Below are 18,011 nucleotides of genomic sequence, written 5' to 3'. Positions count from 1 at the left end.
GAGTGACTGAACTGAACTGATATATTTACAGATTTCTAGGATTCTAAGACTGCTATATTTGTTGAAAAAGAAGAAAAAGACAATGCACTACCATTCTCAAAAAAAATGCCTTTTTGATGTCTCTTGTCATAAAATGAAAAAAAACTTTATTTTAGTACAAAAACCTAAGTTCTCTAATACTGCTGAGTGCTAACTGAGCACTCAAATACAACTGCATGTAGTGTTTGTATGAGAAACACACCAAGAAAACAGTGGATTTCTCTAGAGGTAACATTACAGAGGATAAATATTTCTGGATTAAGTAAGGGTTGTAGGCTGCAATTGCTGAGTTTCCTGAGAAAGAAAAAGATAACTGAAACACTTCAGATTTATAGGGTTTGTATTTTCAACTTATTTCCATATCCATGTTTTCATTTCAGTTGATGTACTATAATCCCCATTTGACAGCTAAGGAAGCAGGTCACCTCATCACACTTGAAAGCCACAAGACAGGTCCTCTCACACTAACTAGTCAAGCTTACTTATTAATATAATGCTCATTGGTTGTCATGGTTCAGGACAATGTGGTGAAGCAAGAAGCACACAGTGTATTTAAAAGACTCAATTATTCTCTCCTATCAAATCAACATCCCATCTCAGCAAAACATTGTTTCTAGACTTATAAACACTGTTTCCCCCATAGGTCACCCAGTTCTCATGTCTCACCTGGACCCAAACACACACAGCACACAAGAATTTTGTTTTTGTATTTTTTCAGGACGGTGTTTCTAAGCCAAAATATTATCCTCAAGTCGAAATGGAAAGATCCATTAACTAAGCTAAATGCTATATTCAAGTCATTCAGTGCTCACATTAGTCTCATCCTAAGTAATCATACCACTGACCCAAGTGTCAGTCAGCACCATCTTCAATCTCCCTGTGGTGGCTCAGTTGCTCAGTCATGTCTGACTCTCTGTGACCCTATAGATTGTAGCCCACCAGGCTCCTCTGTCCATGGGATTCTCCAGGCAAGAATATTGGAGTGTGTTGCCATGCCCTCTTCCAGAGGATCTTCCCTACCCAGGGATCAAACCTGCGTCTCCTGCCCTGAAAGCAGATTCTTTACCCACTGAGTCACTGGGGAAGCCCATCAGTCTCCCTACGAAAATCCACTTTAATCAAAACTACAAGCCAAAGCCCAAGGGACTTTACAATAGGAAAAAATCTAAAACTTGAAAAAACTGGTAACATGAAAAGAGATGTCAAAGGAGAAAACGAGGAGACACTTTAAAGGACTAGAACTAACATCAAGAATAACCTTCCAAACAGAACAAGCATAAAAATATGGAGAAATAATAGAAGATGATGGGGTTAAAATGCAAAAGAATCACAGTTTTAAGGATATTTTTACTAGGAAGAACAGGTAAATGCCCAAAGTATTATTTTATAAAAATCAAAAGGAAAGAATTACTTCTCCCAAAATCAACAGAAAATTACTAAGAGCCTCCAAGTAGACAACCATATACAGATAAGGGTCCCAGATTTGGTCAGGAATAGGAGCTACTATTTTGTAACAGTCCTCAGACAGGGGCTGCCTGGGGTCCCACGAGATGGGAGCCAGGACTATAGGAGACAGAAAAGATTTCACTCAAAAACTTAGTCTTCAGTTTTTACTTATCAGTATGCTTTTCTCAACATGAAAACACCTATGTGAAACATAACAGAAACACACACAGGTCAGATCACCGCCACTCTCCAAGCGAAGTGTGTAATCATCTTATACACACACACACACATACACTTTTACATACACTTTAGTAGATATTAAGAAATCTCTGAAATTAAAAATGAACATAGTAACTACAAAGCAGTTGAATCATCCCTATAAAAAAGAAAAAAACTGTCTTACTAATCTTACACTTACCATATCTTTTAAATCTTTTTACCTCAGAAGCTTTTTCACTCCAGATTTCATATTTTTTGTATGTCAGGATAAGTCAACAAGTTTGCGTTGCCTTTACCAGTTGGAGATCAGTTTCAACTACAAGTTATTTAAAAGAAATTGCTCTCCATCCAGTACCAAAGCATTGAGATTCCAAAGCAGTTGTCATGCATAATTCCATCTCAGAACCTAGCCAGCCCGACTGCACTCTCAGGTGAGAGAGATCTACAGACTGGAAAAATAACAAGAGAAGTTGCGTTCCCCACTTCCTATTTGGGGCCTAATATGCTGATGAACTTGGAAACAAAGAGAGGACCTCAAGTTCAGCATGATAGTTATTTACTACAAATAATACAGCAATGGCTGGCACTTGAATTTAAATGATTAAAACTCACATATGTATACTTAAAAAGGACGAATTTTATAGAATGTGAATTATGTCTCAATAAAGCTATTTTTTAAATAAATAAATGGTACTTGGAAAGTGTTCCATTTAATATAAACCACCCAGCTCTATTACTAAGACACAACAAAACATGTATTTTAAAATTACGATGCACAAAACGATCATTAACTTCACTCACAGTTGAAAGTTATTTTAACAGAAGTTAAAACACTGTACATTTTTCACCTATCAGGTTAGCAAAGATCAAGAACTTTCAAATGTCCAGGGCTGGTGATAAGATGGGTAAATCTGAACCCTAAAACTCTGTGTACACTGGCACATCCAATTCATTAACAGTTTTGAAAATTAAAAATGCACACAACTACTGCTGCAGCAATTCCACTTCTAAGAATTTACCCTACAGATACACCTACACAACTGCACAGGTACAAAGATTTCTTTAAGTCAGAACCAATTTAAGTGTCCATCAACAGGAAATTAAAGCATGCATCCATACAATGCCCCACTATGCAAATTTTATTTAAAAAAAAAAGACCTGAATTATAATTACAACTGACTTGAAAAATGTGTGCTTGGAATATTAAGTAAAAAGCAAAATTCAAGATAGTATGCTTAGCATGTACACAAGTGCTTATTAATGTGTGGAAGAATATTGGGAAAGTGGGCATTGCTCTGAACTGTATAAACCGATTACAATGAGTATGTATTAATTTTACAATTACAATTTATATTTAATTTGAATGCATCAGGCTCTCAAATAGTCTCACCCTGGTGTTAATCTCCCCATGCTGTGACCCCAACCTGTCTTTCCAGTTGTTTTGCGGTTCCAGCCAGACCAGTCTGTTCTTCCTTAGAGAAATCAGCCCGAAGCATTCCTCTCCAAATTTGAACTGCTACCCAACAGCTTCAAACATAAACCACCCGAGGTGAAAGAACAGCATCTGCCTGCATCTACTACAGAACATTTTTAAGATTGTTTTTTTAAAAAGGAAATTGAAATACAATTCAATAATCTTCCTCATAGAGCAGCAAAAGTACTCACCATTCCCCATGTTTTCCAGCCTCTGTGGCTTTGCTCCATGCAATTTCCTGCCTGAAATCCTCTTAGCTACTTATCACATGTCCAAATCCTGCCAATCCTTCAAAACACAGGTTAAACACCGCCTCCTACACCAAATCTTCCCTAAGGCCTCCAGCCAGAGCTAATGCTCTTTCTTAAACCACAGGACCATCATCTCTTAAGGCACCCTCCTCTACGGAGCACTCCATGTCTTACTCTCTTTGGTGAGAAAATTCTTCAAAGGCACACAATCGGTGTCTAGGTCATTGTGTATGCCCCACCTCATACATAAATTAAACTCATGTGTTACTAACGTATCTAGTAAAAAGAGCATGCCAAGAATCTAAAAATTAAAAGCACAGATTTTTCTTCTGTATTTATATAATATTTACATATGACAAACGGTGCTGTGTGCTGTGCTTAGTCACTCAATTGTGTCCGACGATGACCTCATGGACTATAGCCCGCCAGGCTTCTCTGTCCATGGGGATTCTCCAGGCAAGAATACTGGAGTGGGTTGTCATCCCCTCCTCCAGGGGATCTTCCTGACCTAGGGATTGAACCCAGGTCTCCCACATTGCAGGTGGATTCTTTACCATCTGAGCCACCAGGGAAGCCTGAGAATACTGGAGTGGGTTGCCATGCCCTCCTCCAGGGGATCTTCCCAAGCCAGAGATCAGAACCCAGGTCTCCCACATTGCAGGCAGATTCTTTACCATCTGAGCCAACAGGGAAGCCCATGACAAACTGCAGGAGTATGAAAAGGTAAGGCTCCCTCTCTCTCCAACCTCCTCCCCAGTGCCCTTCTATGTCTCCTTAAAAAGTAATCAGTATGATCAATTTCTTAAACACTTCCGGGGTTTAAGAAGTTCCTGGACACTATAACTTTATAACACATTCATAACTTTGGGTCTAAGTTGACAGAAATAATCACTATGACAATTTATAACTGCACACTGTGTACTTGTATGCTGGAGCAAATAAAATACAATACCAGATGGAAAGATAAATTGTGTCCTATGAGTTGCAAAACTAAAATTATCAAGAAGCTTATAGATTGTTTCAAGCATAACTATAAACCAAGTTACTATAATTTTTTTCTTGGTGTAAAAACTGCTTAAGGATTCCATAGACTCCAAAATTTCCACTAAGCTAAGAAAAAGGTGCTAAGCTAATACAGATAAAATACTAAAGAAAAATGTGGATGTTTTATAAAGCTAGACAGGAATATTACTAAAGTGTTTATAAAAGCATTTCTCAATATCATATTAATAGCAACAAGATGTCTACACAGTTTTCTAATTTATAAATGAGAATTAAATATTTCTAAGAGGTCTTTAATCACATTTTGTGTATAGAAACTTAGGAAATTTCAGTAATTATTTCTACTATAATGGATCCCATGTAAACTTGAAAACACACAGGGCAGATTATGCTACAAAGATCAGAATGTTCAAATCAAACATCTGTTCATCTTGTTAAAAAAAAACTAACCTGGCAATAAAAATCTGAAGTCATCATTAGATCAAAAAAACATTTTAGGGAAATTTCTATACCAAACTCATTACAGTAGTATGATATTCTTCTAAACAATATTAAAGACTGAATTACCAAATGTGTTACTACATTATCCCTTGGGATTTATAGTATAGATTGACAGCTGTCCTGCAATACTTGTCTTCCAAAGTAACAGAATCTCTGATTTTTGACTAGGCACACGGCCATCTCCAGCAAAGACTAAATTTTCCAGCACACACTGCAGCTAGCTGTGCCCTGTGATTTGGTTATAATTAGAGGGACAAAGCAGAATTGATGTGTGTGACTTCTGGGAGGTATCTTCACAGGATGGGAATGAGCTCAGTTCTTGCCCCCTCATGTCCTTCCTGCTGGTGAGAATACAAAACTGATGACAGGAACTACAGAGGCTATCTTTGCCTACAAGGAGAAAGCTGGGTCCCCTAATGAACATGAAAGCCCCACACTGGCTCAGGGCAATCCATGATTTATAGGAAAGAAAGGAAACCTGCACCTTGTTCAAGCAGTTGTTTTGGGTTTCTGACACTCACTGTTTTGCCAAATCCTACTTAATACAAGGCAAAACTAAGAAGAAAGGACACTGTATCTATCTACTAAGTACAATTTTATTAAACAATTTCTAATGCATATTTTAAACTTCCTAGGATTAAAATAAAACCTCATTTATGATTCAAATAACTATGAACCTTTAAAATATTTTTCTATGCTATATTAGAGATATAAAAATGTCACTATGAAGAATTTATCCAAAACTTTGCTTTGGCCACCTGATGCAAAAAGCCAACTCACTGGAAAAGACTCTGATGCTGGGAAAGATTGAGGCCAAGAGGAGAAGGGGGCAAAAGAGGATGAGATGGTTGGATGGCATCACTGACTCAATGAATATGAGTATGAGCAAATGCCAGGAGATGGTGAACGACAGGAAAGTTTGGCATGCTACAGTTCTTGGGGTCATAAGGAGTCAGACACAAGCTTGCAACTGAACAACAATAGTCAAAAATCAGACTTCCCGGGGGGTCCAGTAGTTGAGAATCCACTTGCCAATACAGGGGGACACAGGTTTGATCGCTGATCTGGGAGGATTCCACATGCTGCAGAGCGACTACGCCCATGCACCCAACTACCTAGTCCATGCTCTGGAGCCCGCGCTTCACAGCAAGAGAAGCCACCACCACAGAGTAGGCCCCACTCAGCACAACTAGAGAAAGCCCACACACAGTAACAAAGACCCAGCACAGGGTGGCGGGGGGTGGGAGAACTTATCCAAAAATCAGCTTCCTGAATATACACTGGGATCCTAAGATTAAGCCAAATCTCCTTTATCATGAACATCAGTACTACCACCCAATAAAAGTATTCATTCAGTCATTCAACAAGTGAACAATGAAAGCCTACTGCGTTCCTCACTGAACACCGAACTCTGAAGGGACCAAAGCCAAGGTGCCCTGTGACCTCTGCCCTCCTGGAGTTTACCTGAACAATGTACCTGAGCTTGCAACATTGCAGACAACTTTCCAGGTGCCTCCTCTCTAGTGTCCAAGTTAATCATCCTCCCCTGTCGTCACAGTCATCTCAGACTGTCTACAATATGATCAGGCTTCAGTTCTGCTCTGCTAACATAATCATATATAATCATGTTCCTCAGAGATTACATTCCTGTTATCAAAATTAAAATCAGCACATTACTGAAATGCCACAGTAGCTATCATTATTGGTGGGCCACTTTTCCAAATGGCAAATCTTATTTATCACACGACATTTCTCCTTAGTTTCACCTCAAAGAGTAATCTTACCCTTAAATTTAAAAACTACTTTGCACCTTTCCCCAGGACCCAGGGGCTGACCTAAGAAAAGTCAGAATGTAGGGCTGCTAGACAGAAAACCGCAAGCCAAACTCACCAGAGAGCTGAAGCTGGGCCCACAAGATGCCGACCTGACTGGGTCACAGTTCAAAACACTGATCGGACTTGTTTATGAGTCTGAATATTAACTGCAGATTAAAGGTCACACACATTTATTACCAGGGATGGCAATCTTGCTCTTGCTTATTTCTCTCCTACAAGTCCTAAAAGACTAATGTTTGGGTCTTCACAGCCATAGGAGAAAGCAGGTCAGATTTAGGAGGAAGGGAGACTCCTTGCCTAGGCATTAAGTTTTAGCAATACACATCCCAGTTTACCAGAATAGCTGTCTACTGGTATTTTGACCAAAAGCCCAATTAATAATAAAATAATATGCTGAATCTTCCACTGGCCATTGTTCTACTTACATAAAGTTCCTTTAGGAACATCACTAGAAAGAAGGACAGCTAAGCTATGACATCTGTTTACTCATTAACACACCAAACCCCACCATTACTCTACGGTCTGTGTCATTCACTTTGTATTTAATCATGCCCTGTTCTGTAGCACTTCCTATATTCAAGGAATAGCAAAAACTTAACAGTTGCTAACTTAGAGCTTATCTGAACCCATTGCTCCTACATATCTCCTCGTTGTTGAGCGCTGTAGTCGAAGGGAACACAGTCAAAAACTAGACTATGGATGACAAAGATGACAGTAACAATTTTTTTCAAATAGTCTAATATTTATGGATCACTTATTATTCACTAGGGGGCTTCCCTGGTGGCTCAAACAGTAAAGAATCTGCCTGCAATGTAGGAGACCCAGGTTCAATCCCTGGGTTGGGAAGATCCCCTGGAGAAGAGAATGGCTACTCACTCCAGTATTCTTGCCTGGAGAACTCCATGGATAGAGGAGCCTGGCGGGCTACAGTCCATGGGCTCGCAAAGAGTTGGACATGACTGAGCAACCAACACTTTACTACTATTTACCAGAGGCATTTTAAGCACTTTATATGTACTAATTACACTGATCTTCAAAATAAACATGAGTACTATTATTACCCCCACATTACAGATGAGGAAATTGAGCCACAGAAAGGTAAGCAACTTGCCTAAAGTCAGAGTCTAGAGCTCTTAACTACTTTGTTGCAACAGTACAAGGATGGACAAATACAGATTGGTAAATTTTGAGGCTCAGTGCCCAGAAAACATCCAAGGAGACAGAGTGCAACATGGGTCTGGATCTCAGAAAAAAGATCAGGGCTGCATTTATAAAACTGCAGGTTGGAAGAACGAGGTAGAACGAGGACACTCTGGAAGACAGCGCTGAGGGAGAAGTTAATGGACAGAATCATGAGGAACACCAAGATTTAAGATAAAGTTGACAATTTAATTCAAATTGATGATGAAGTGAAGTGATGTATTTGTACTACACACACACACATATATATAGTACACTATAAATCAAATATATAATAATTCTACCTACTCTATGGGAACGAGAACTACAATGACTACAGGTTTATGGTAACATTTGTTTTGTTTGTTTGCTTTAATTATTTACTTATTTAATTTTTGGTGGTCCGGGTCTTCACTGCTGTGCGGGCTTTTCTCTAGTTGCGGCGAGCAGGGGCTGCTCTCTCTGGTGTGCTGCATAAGCTTTTTGTTGTGGTGGCTTCTCGTGTTGCAGAGCACCATCTCTAGACCAGTGGGCTTCAGTAGTTGCAGTTCATGGGCTCAGTACTTGCAGTTCCCAGGCTCTAAAGCACAGGTTCAACAGCTGTGGCCCAGAGCATGTGGGCTATTCCTGGACCAGGGATCAAACCCGTGTCTCCTGCATTGGCAGGTGTATTCTTTACCACTGAGCCACCAGGGAAGGCCTGGTAGCATCTGTTTTTAATGTACTGTTGGTCATAGCTAAGTTTTTCATGCTAAATCTTTAGGCAGGAACACAACCTTTAACACCATTCCAATGGGAGGAAATAATGTGCTCCAAATCTGAGTTCAGAAATGCTTCCCAAGGAATACACAGTTACGAAAAGAATGATAATGCCTGAACAGATGACCATATTTCAATAATTCTAAGGTTCACAATGTTTTCCATTTGTGTATCATTAGAACTGGGACAGGTCCTACACAGCTTAATTGCCAGCATTATTTTCTTTTCTAGAGGTACATAAAATATAGTGCATCTTACTCCTGATGGCATCTTAAAACACAATGAAGTATGTATTACAGAATACATGCAATACATCCAGAGTATACACACTGGCGTAGTCAAAGGAAAGCCTTCTGCCTTCCAGGGGTTTACAATCTAATAGAAAGAATATGATTAACAATATGAATAAATGCCAACAGTACGCACTATTGTGCATGATAAAGTGATAAAGGAGTGGCAAGGCTGAAGAACTGAAGGTACTTAACTGGTAGGAAATATGAGTAGCCAAACCAAAGCAACTTAAGGCAGTGTGTCCAAAGCACAGTTTTAACTGAAATAGATAAACTGTAATATAAGAACAACAGAAAGGTAGGAAATCAATGGTATCTCAGCAAAGGCAGAGGGAGAAGATGAATAATGTGAGGTTATGGTGACATCACTCTTATCTTAGAACCAGCAACTACCTGCTAGTTTAAGTAAAGCACTGCTTGAAGATAACTAATCAAAGGGGAAAGATTTTTTTTTAATCTTCTACCTCTCTCTCCCTTGAATCCCTGTGGTAGTTTTAAAATCTACAAATTCTTTGATACTCCTCCCTTCAAGAACTGAACTTAATTTAATTCCCTTCTCTTTGCCAGTAGGCTAGACTCAGTCACTTGATTCTAACTAACAGAATATGATGGAAGGGACAGTGTGTGACTTCTGAGTGCTGTGTACTAAGTCGCTTCAGTCATGTCTGACTCTGCAATCCCATGGACTGTAGCCCGCCAGGCTCCTCTGTCCATGGGATTCTCCAGGTAAAAATACTGGAGTGGGTTGCCATGTCCTCCTCCAGAGGATCTTCCCCATCCAGGGACTGAACCCAAGTCTATTGCATCTCCGTGTTGGCAAGGAAGTTCTTTTTTTTATTTTTATGCTTACTTGTTTTATTGATCACCATATGTTGCCCTATTTTATTTTTATTTTTATTGGAGGCTAATTACTTTAGAATATTGTGGTGGTTTTTGCCATACATTCACATGAATCAGCCATGGGTGTACATGTGTGAGGGAGGATCAGGATGGGGAACACATGCACACCCATGGCAAGGAGGTTCTTTACCTCTAGCGCCATCTGGGAAGCCCTGTGATTTCTGAGACCAGGTCATAACCTCCTTGCTTACTTGCTCCTCCTTCCCTCCCCTCTTTCTGGGGGAAGCGCAATGCCTAGCAATGCGGTCACCCACCATATGGAAAGGTTCCTGCGGCAAGCAACCGATGCTCCCTGTAGGCCTTTCTGCCTATAGCCGAGTGTGTAAGCCACCTGGACACAGAGCCTCCAGCCCCAGTCAAGCCTTCAGATACAGCAGTGCCAGCTGCCATCTCAGGAGCAACCTCTGGGCCAAAACTACTAAGCCACTTCCAGACAACCAACCACAGACACTGTGAGGGGTAAATTTCACTGTGCTGTCACCAAGTTTTGAGGTAATCTGCTATGCAACAACACATCACTAATACAAGCCAGTAGGGCTGTGTGTCTCTGAAACATTTATTTTTTAAACTTATTCTACTGAGGTATGATCTACAATATTTTGCTAAGTTCTGCTGCACAGCAAAGTGATTCAGTTACATACATACATATACACACACACACACACACATTCTTATTCCCATTCTCTTCCATTATGGTTTTAAAGTGTTTTTTTGTTTGTTTGTTTGTTTTTTGGCTGTGCTGTTCTTCGCTGCTGCACAAAAGAGCTTTCTCTAGTTGCAGTGTGCAGTCTTATCACTGTGGTGGCTTCTCTTGCCGCAGAGCACAGGCTCTAGGGAGGGGCTCAGTAGTTGTGGCACATGGGCTTAGTTGGATCTTCCCAGATCAGGGATCAAACCCATGTCCCCTGCATTGGCAGGAGTGTTCTTAACCACTGGACCATCAGGAAAGCCCTCCATTATGGTTTATCACAGGATACTGAACACAGTTAGTTCCCTATACTATACAGTAGGATCTTGTTGTTTATCCCCTAAAACACTATCTTAACTTCTAACAGTTAAGTATACACCAGTGGCTGGTATAGGGAATTTTCTAGAAGGCTGTTCTCTTCATCTTTACATGCTTACCAAAGACGAAAGATGAGGCTTTATGTCTTACTAAAGACGTAAGGCTTACCAAAGACACTTACTCCTTGGAAGAAAAGTTATGACCAACCTAGATAGCATATTCAAAAGCAGAGACATTACTTTGCCAAGAAAGGTCCGTTTAGTCAAGGCTATGGTTTTTCCAGTGGTCATGTATGGATGTGAGAGTTGGACTGTGAAGAAAGCTTTCTCCAGTGGTCATGTATGGATGTGAGAGTTAGACTGTGAAGAAAGCTGAGCGCTGAAGAATTGATGCTTTTGAACTGTGGTGTTGGAGAAGACTCTTGAGAGTTCCTTGGACTGCAAGGAGATCCAACCAGTCCATTCTGAAGGAGATCGGCCCTGGGATTTCTTTGGAGGGGATGATGCTGAAGCTGAAACTCCAGTACTTTGGCCACCTCATGAGAAGAGTTGACTCACTGGAAAAGACTCTGATGCTGGGAGGGATTGGGGGCAGGAAGAGAAGGGGACAACAGAGGATGAGATGGCTGGATGGCATCACTGACTCGATGGAGGGGAGTCTGAGTGAACTCCGGGAGTTGGTGATGGACAGGGAGGCCTGGCGTGCTGTGATTCATGGGGTCGCAAAGAGTCGGACACGACTGAGCAACTGAACTGAATGGAACTGAAGGCTTACCTCAATGAACTACATAGTTAAGTACCTGTTTCTGTTTGTTAGGAGAGTCTTGCCAGTGCTTATGCTTATACAACTGACTGCAGTTGTCAAAAAATAAAGTGATTATATCTTGAATAAGAATTCAGTTACTGAAGCAGAGTTAAAAAAAAATATATTGATCTGATCCAATTAAAAGATGGAATGAGGGATACCAGATGCAACAATCAAAAATAACTCCAGAATGACAACTGTATAAGGTGGAAACAGTGGTTATGTGGTACCCTTGGAAGTACTAGAGTGCAAAACTTGCTTGAAGAAGCACAGTACAGAGCAGTAAGGCATTATAACAGTAACACCCAGAACTTACTTCTTCATTATTAAGGAAAAAAGGACAAGCCACCTGATTAACAAAGGATTAGCTTTATGTGTGTTTCTCAAACTGTTCTACAGACTATTGGTTCTCATTAAAACATGATAGTTATTCTTTAGGGAAGGGAGGAAAAAAAGAAAAAACCTTTTGCATACAATAGTCCTACTTTTTAAGGCTTCAGAGTGCTAATATGCATTATAATCTATGTGACCTCGGAAAACTTAAAATACTTGCAGCATATTAATATGCCATGACTACAGTTGGGGAAACACCAACTTGGGCAGGCACCTAAGTAGATGGGGAGATTAACAGGAAATTAAAAAAAAAAAAAAAAAAGACAAATGCAATGAAATGATCTCACCTGAAAAAGAGAGTGTGACTGACTACCAGCTATGACTCTGCAGAGCTTCTTAAAGCAAAATAAACTGTTAGATAAGCTACCAAAAGCAGCAACAGCTGCACCAGATGTCAGGGGAAATGAAGATGGAAAAAACGTGATAGGAAAAAAAACAGAAGAAAAACTTCCCTTTGCACAGGCCACTGTTCAGAATGTCTCCCATCCCCTCAGCTCCTAACAGCTGGGGTGAAGGGTGACCACTCCGCCAACTAGAAGGCAGGTCGGTAGCTGAAGAGGTGGTCTGGCCCCAAACCTTCTACCAACAATGATGGTAACTTACAACCTATCAAATCTTCTTTCCTGGGAAACTGAATATATTGAGACTCCTGAGTGGAGGCAGAAGCAGAGACACAAAGATACAAAGGAACCAGAGATAAAACAGCGTGAAGAGCAGAGAATTAGGTGGGTCAGCTCTGGCAGTTTAGTGCCTTGTGCAGAAAAGGAACACCTTCCTTTGGTAGAAACTGTAAGCTATTACTGTTCACTCTGAACAACCTCCTGCAGTGGCCCTGCCAGCCACGTTCAGTGACCCACCCAGAAAGAAGGGAGAGGGGAAGAAAAGGGTATGGGCAGGAGCAACAAGGCCTCTCGCTTTAACAAGGAGCGTCTACTTTAAATTCACTGGAATGAGGTTTTCACATCAGTGGCCAGACCCTCCCCATCCCACGAGGAATAGAGCCAGGCTATTCCAGCAAGGACACACTGCCCCAGGGCAGCCAGGTTCTGCCAGGGGGGCTAGGTTTCCACAGCCTCCCCAGCAGCTTCGCCACACATACCCACACTCCTGCCAGCTCACACTCAAAATGCACAGTAAGTGCCACCACCACCCCACCCGCTCCCACTTCCCACCCCTAGGAGAAAGTGCATCAGGAATCAGGCCTCTGGGAGCTGGTGGACATTCTAGTTGTTAGTGAACAGGTACACGCATGCCCTCCCGAGCATGTGTGCTCCAATGGTTTTCTGCAGGAGCGGCTCTCCACACTGTCTAGAGATGTGCACGGCCATGTCTGCTCACAAGCTCTCCTCCAGGTTAGTCCAGCCCATGGTGTAAATACTGCCCCCTCTTGAGTGGTTTCCTTATGCTACGCAGTCTGGGCATCTACGCATTGCCCTGAAATAGGGTATATGGCCAACAAACTCTCCCCACTGAGGAGGCAATGAGGGAATCTGGTCACAAAAACTAGCCAGTACCCACACTCCTACTAACAGTGTTCAGCAGTCACAAGGCCCACCTGAGCCTGCGGTGCTTCTGTGAGGCCTGGCTCTCAAGGGCCACATTTCTGTGCCACTTTTGCCTAATACGTGAGAATGATTTGGAAGACTTCCTGGTCCTTGTCCTAAACCCTTATGGTAAATCATATGTATCACTAGTTTAAAATCAGAGCATGACCCACGGCTTCTACTCCTGATGCAAAAGCCCAAGACAAATAAGCAGTAAAGATTCCTCAAATACCAAGTGATCTATGAATTAGAGGTCACATCATTTTGTAACGTAACCATATAAGGAAACAGTCCACAGTGAGGTATGCTGCTGACACACTGGCAAATTTTAACAAATAGAAACAACAATTTTTACACCGGCACAAACAGGTCACCTTACCCAAAAAACCTCTTATACAGTATTAGCAGTTCTATTGACCTAGTTACCTAATATACAGACCCATATTACGTCTTACCTTACTTGCCAAACCAACAAGTAATACAAATCAAAATTCCAAATGAAATCCAGTCTAGTAAATAGATTTCGTATTTCAGCATATTTGAGTTATTTGTAGCCAAATGTTCGTTAAAGTGACTTAAGCAATCTTGCGCATTTTCTCTTTATTATTTAAAAAACACTCAAACTCTATTAGGCAAGAAACTAAGCACAAGCCAACAAGCTCCCCAAATCACACTGAGAGGACAAGTAAAGCTACAAATATGGAATAATTACCAAGGTATTAATAATTAACAATCACTTAACTATGATTCAAGAGGAATTCCTGGTTGTCGAAAAGCCCTGTGATAATGCTGATGAAAAGCATTATCAGAAACTGATTATCTCAGACAATAGTGCATTGTCTTAGGGTGTGTATGTGTGTGTGTGATGAAGTTCACAGCTATGTTACACTAATGACTCACTTAAACACCTGAATTTTCTGCTATCTTAACCTTCAAATCAACTGCAAAAGAAACTGCCAAGAGGAGTTAGTAGAAGAGCAAAAAATTCCCCAAAGAATTTAGCATATACAGCTTATTTTGCTACTTAATTTTTTATGATTACTGAAATTTGAACATGATGTTAAAGAGTCAAAACCAATTTTAAAAGTAAAGGGTGCTTACTAAATCCACAGTAATAGTCAACATTTACTGGTTTTTAGAAGGGCACAAGCCATATTCTTGTGTGTGTGTGTGTGAGTTTACAGCATCTGGCACATTTCTGTTCACTATTACACAAAATTGTTGCAGGACCTGACAGTGATTACTGTCTCACTTTTTAAAAACTTTTGGCCTGAACAATAAATCAAAGTTCAAAAAATAACTGATGCATTTATTTCTTAATTTTGATTACATATTTGTTGTGAATTGGTTCTGTTACTCTAGCTACCTTGCAACAAAACACTGGCAGAGAACATATTGGATTGAAATTACCTGACTCTATCACTGCTGAATAAATAATACAGTTGACCTGTTCACATTTCACTGTGAAAGATCCACACCTTTAAAGATTACACTCTAAGCTTTGAAAGCAAAGTGAGTCAGAAATCACATTCCTAAGAGCAGCCAGTCTGGAACAGAAGATGTTTATCCTACACGGAGTCACCCTTGCCACCCTTGCCAGTTCATTTTGTTTAAAACAGTTGAGATGGGTAGGATGTGCAAGGATAAAAATTCTCCGAGGCATTTATCAAGCAGATTATCTCTGAGACTACACCTTGGCTGAGAGCCTTTGAGCAGGAGTTTGGGCTTCTCTGTTAATCTGTACACTTATTTCACATTTTCTCTTGACTCTATTTTTTCTTTTTTACTCTAACGCATAGAATAAGTTAACCTAACAGATGTAATTTTATTTATGTTTATATAACTGCTGGAAACACTACTGACATCTCACACTATTACATAAAAAAAACTGCTGATTTCAGTGAGCTCCTCTCCTACCCTTCCTTCCCCACCCACCCACCTCTCATTAAATCTCTGAGGAAAACCTCTGGGTCCAGGGCTGGGATTTTTCTTTTCCATAGGGTAGGTCTATTTGACCTTTTACTAATGATACTGAAAACTTTTTTAAAGACTGTTAGCGTATGTAGAGCTTCCAACACCAAGAATACAAAGCAACTCCTTTTTTAAAAAAATATTTCAAGACAAATTGTATTTCCCATAAAAGACAGGGAGTCCTTGGAAGTCACAATGCATAAATACTTCTAATAATACAGCAAATTAATGTCAAGGCAGCCAGGAGTGGAGTCTCAATGCAGCCATCCCTGTCAGAGGGCATCTGTATGAGCGGCTCGGGGAAGTAGCATTTGCAGGAAGGCACTACAACTGTGTTCAAAAGAAAATCATTAGGCCTCAGCCGTTAATCCCCTCCCCCATCCTCCTCCTCTGGATCCTTCAAGGCAATTAACCAGTAGAAGGTGCTATTCTGCACCCATCTAATACACACCAACCTGCATCCTTGGCCCAGAGCTGGTTTAACTCAGCTGAACTCTTATCAGCCTATTCAGTGTTCCAAGAAGCCTCTATATTAGCCCCTGAAGCAGAAAACCAGATCTTTTCTCATAACCCCTATTTACAAAACAATACACAGTGACAGCTCACTAGCCAGTATACCTGGCTATCAAACCTTCAGACCATGAATATGTCAAAACATAACACACTTTGCCAACTATTAACCTCAAATTCAATTTTTATAATCTTAACTGAGACAATCTACTTCTACCTAGAAAAGATGACCCTGGTCACAGTCACTACAGTAACAGTCAACCGAACAAATCACTGTCCCCAGCAAAGTCAGGGGAATTCAAAAGCTGACTGTAAGGCCATGACATATAATAAGGGATTTTATCTTTACAGACACAAAAAAGAAAGAGCAGTTGAAACCAGGGCTGCAAAGGAAAGAAAGGACAGTGGGAAAGAGGCATCTCTGAACATGTTTTTGAGTGTCCTTTAGCTTCCGACATACTCCTCTCCCTCTTAAGAGGTTGCAATTTAAAAAAGGCCAGACAGGAGATAGGTGAGAGAAAGCTGAAGAAGAAAAGCACTCACCCTTCCCCAATCTCCTCTCCCCTCTCCCCAAAAGAGCTGTGTTTGTCTGTGCAAACCTAGTCCCAAATATGGGAGAGAGAGAATGAATGTGTGTATGGAAGAACAATGAGCCCTCTGCCTGGTATTGTGTCTGTGTGTGTGTGTGTGTGTGTGTGTGTGTGTCTGCCTCTTTTCCCTTCGACCTCAACAACAACAGGGAGAGCTGGAAGCCAGCTTTCTATCCAGCCCAGGCCACGGAAATCAAAACTGGTTTATAATTTACGGTGGAATTAACTCAGCAACCAGATCCAGGCAAGGCAACAGCTACTCAAAGATGATTTTATTACTGTCTAGATCCATCCTCTCTCCCCTCCCCCAACAGACTGAGACGAAAGAAACCAGTGTACACCAGACAAAAAGGTCTCACTTTAAATGGAAAGCAATTATCAAAATTGTTTCGAATCTTAAACACAGGACTGCATTAATCTTGTGTTACAATGTTTGTTTTGCAATTCACTGTGAGTTACCCTTTTACTAGTTATCTTTCTAGTGTTTAAAAAATTGCTTTGGAGAAAGCTATTTCAAGATTCATACAAAACTACTTTCTAAATGTACCTCAAAATAGTAACACATACTGAAACATTTAAAGCGCCCAGTTTCTCAAGGACACATTCTGCTTAAATCAATGTTTGAAATCTGTAATCCAGAAAAACTGTAAGCAAACCTTGGAAAAGAGGCAGAGGAAAATGACAATTCAACAATGAATCATTTTGTTTTCCTTTCAACAACTTCTCAAACAACCAGTTTCAAAGGAAAGGAAACCTGCAAGGCTTTCCCCCTCCCAAAACACATGCACAATCTATGTAAAACTACTTTTTCTTCTTTCCAAAACCTTTAAAAAAAAAACCAACACTACTACTACTAATAAACATGAAAGCCACTCTCCTTCAGAGAGACAAACTAAAACTGAATAAGTAAGAATCTTTTTCTACTGCAAGTGAATTTTGGTTTTAAAATTCAAGCAGCACACAGAGCAGAGAACCAGAGATTTCGAACACAAAGAATCTTCCCCTAATGGGAAAATGATACTTTAAGTCCTCCTCCCCCTGATGACCCCCCAAATCCGCAAACATTCAAGAAATTCGCAGTTTCGGTCCTGGACTTCCTCCCTCCTCGCCCCCGCCCCCCAGTTCAGCCCACGATTTTAGTCACATGAAAGAGTTTAACCTCAGACAAGTCAAAGCAGAGCAAGACCGAGCAGCAAGGAGAGCCGGGGTCAGCAGGCGAAAGGAACAGTTACCTGGCCGGCAGAGAGTCGAGCGGCCCCGGCCCTTGATTCCCGCCTGCCCCGCCATGCGCGGCCCCC

The 18,011-nt window shown here is 40.8% G+C and overlaps 1 protein-coding gene across 2 annotated transcripts in view; it reads right to left on the bottom strand.

Annotated features, from left to right (window-relative positions):
* RERE (arginine-glutamic acid dipeptide repeats) overlaps positions 1 to 18,011 on the bottom strand; it is a 418,492-nt gene that overhangs the window by 399,908 nt on the left and 573 nt on the right. Inside the window, exon 1 of one of the 2 annotated variants that reach the window (XM_060396516.1) lies at positions 1 to 18,011. This exon is cut by the window's left edge and continues 88,801 nt beyond it. The exons of the other annotated variant lie outside the window; for it this stretch is intronic. The gene's annotated coding sequence lies outside the window, so the exon portion shown is untranslated. 2 annotated transcript variants of the gene reach the window in all.

Source organism: Ovis aries, chromosome 12 (genome assembly GCF_016772045.2).
Source record: "Ovis aries strain OAR_USU_Benz2616 breed Rambouillet chromosome 12, ARS-UI_Ramb_v3.0, whole genome shotgun sequence".
NCBI lineage: Eukaryota > Metazoa > Chordata > Mammalia > Artiodactyla > Bovidae > Ovis > Ovis aries.
This window is presented reverse-complemented; position numbering and strand designations above follow the sequence as displayed.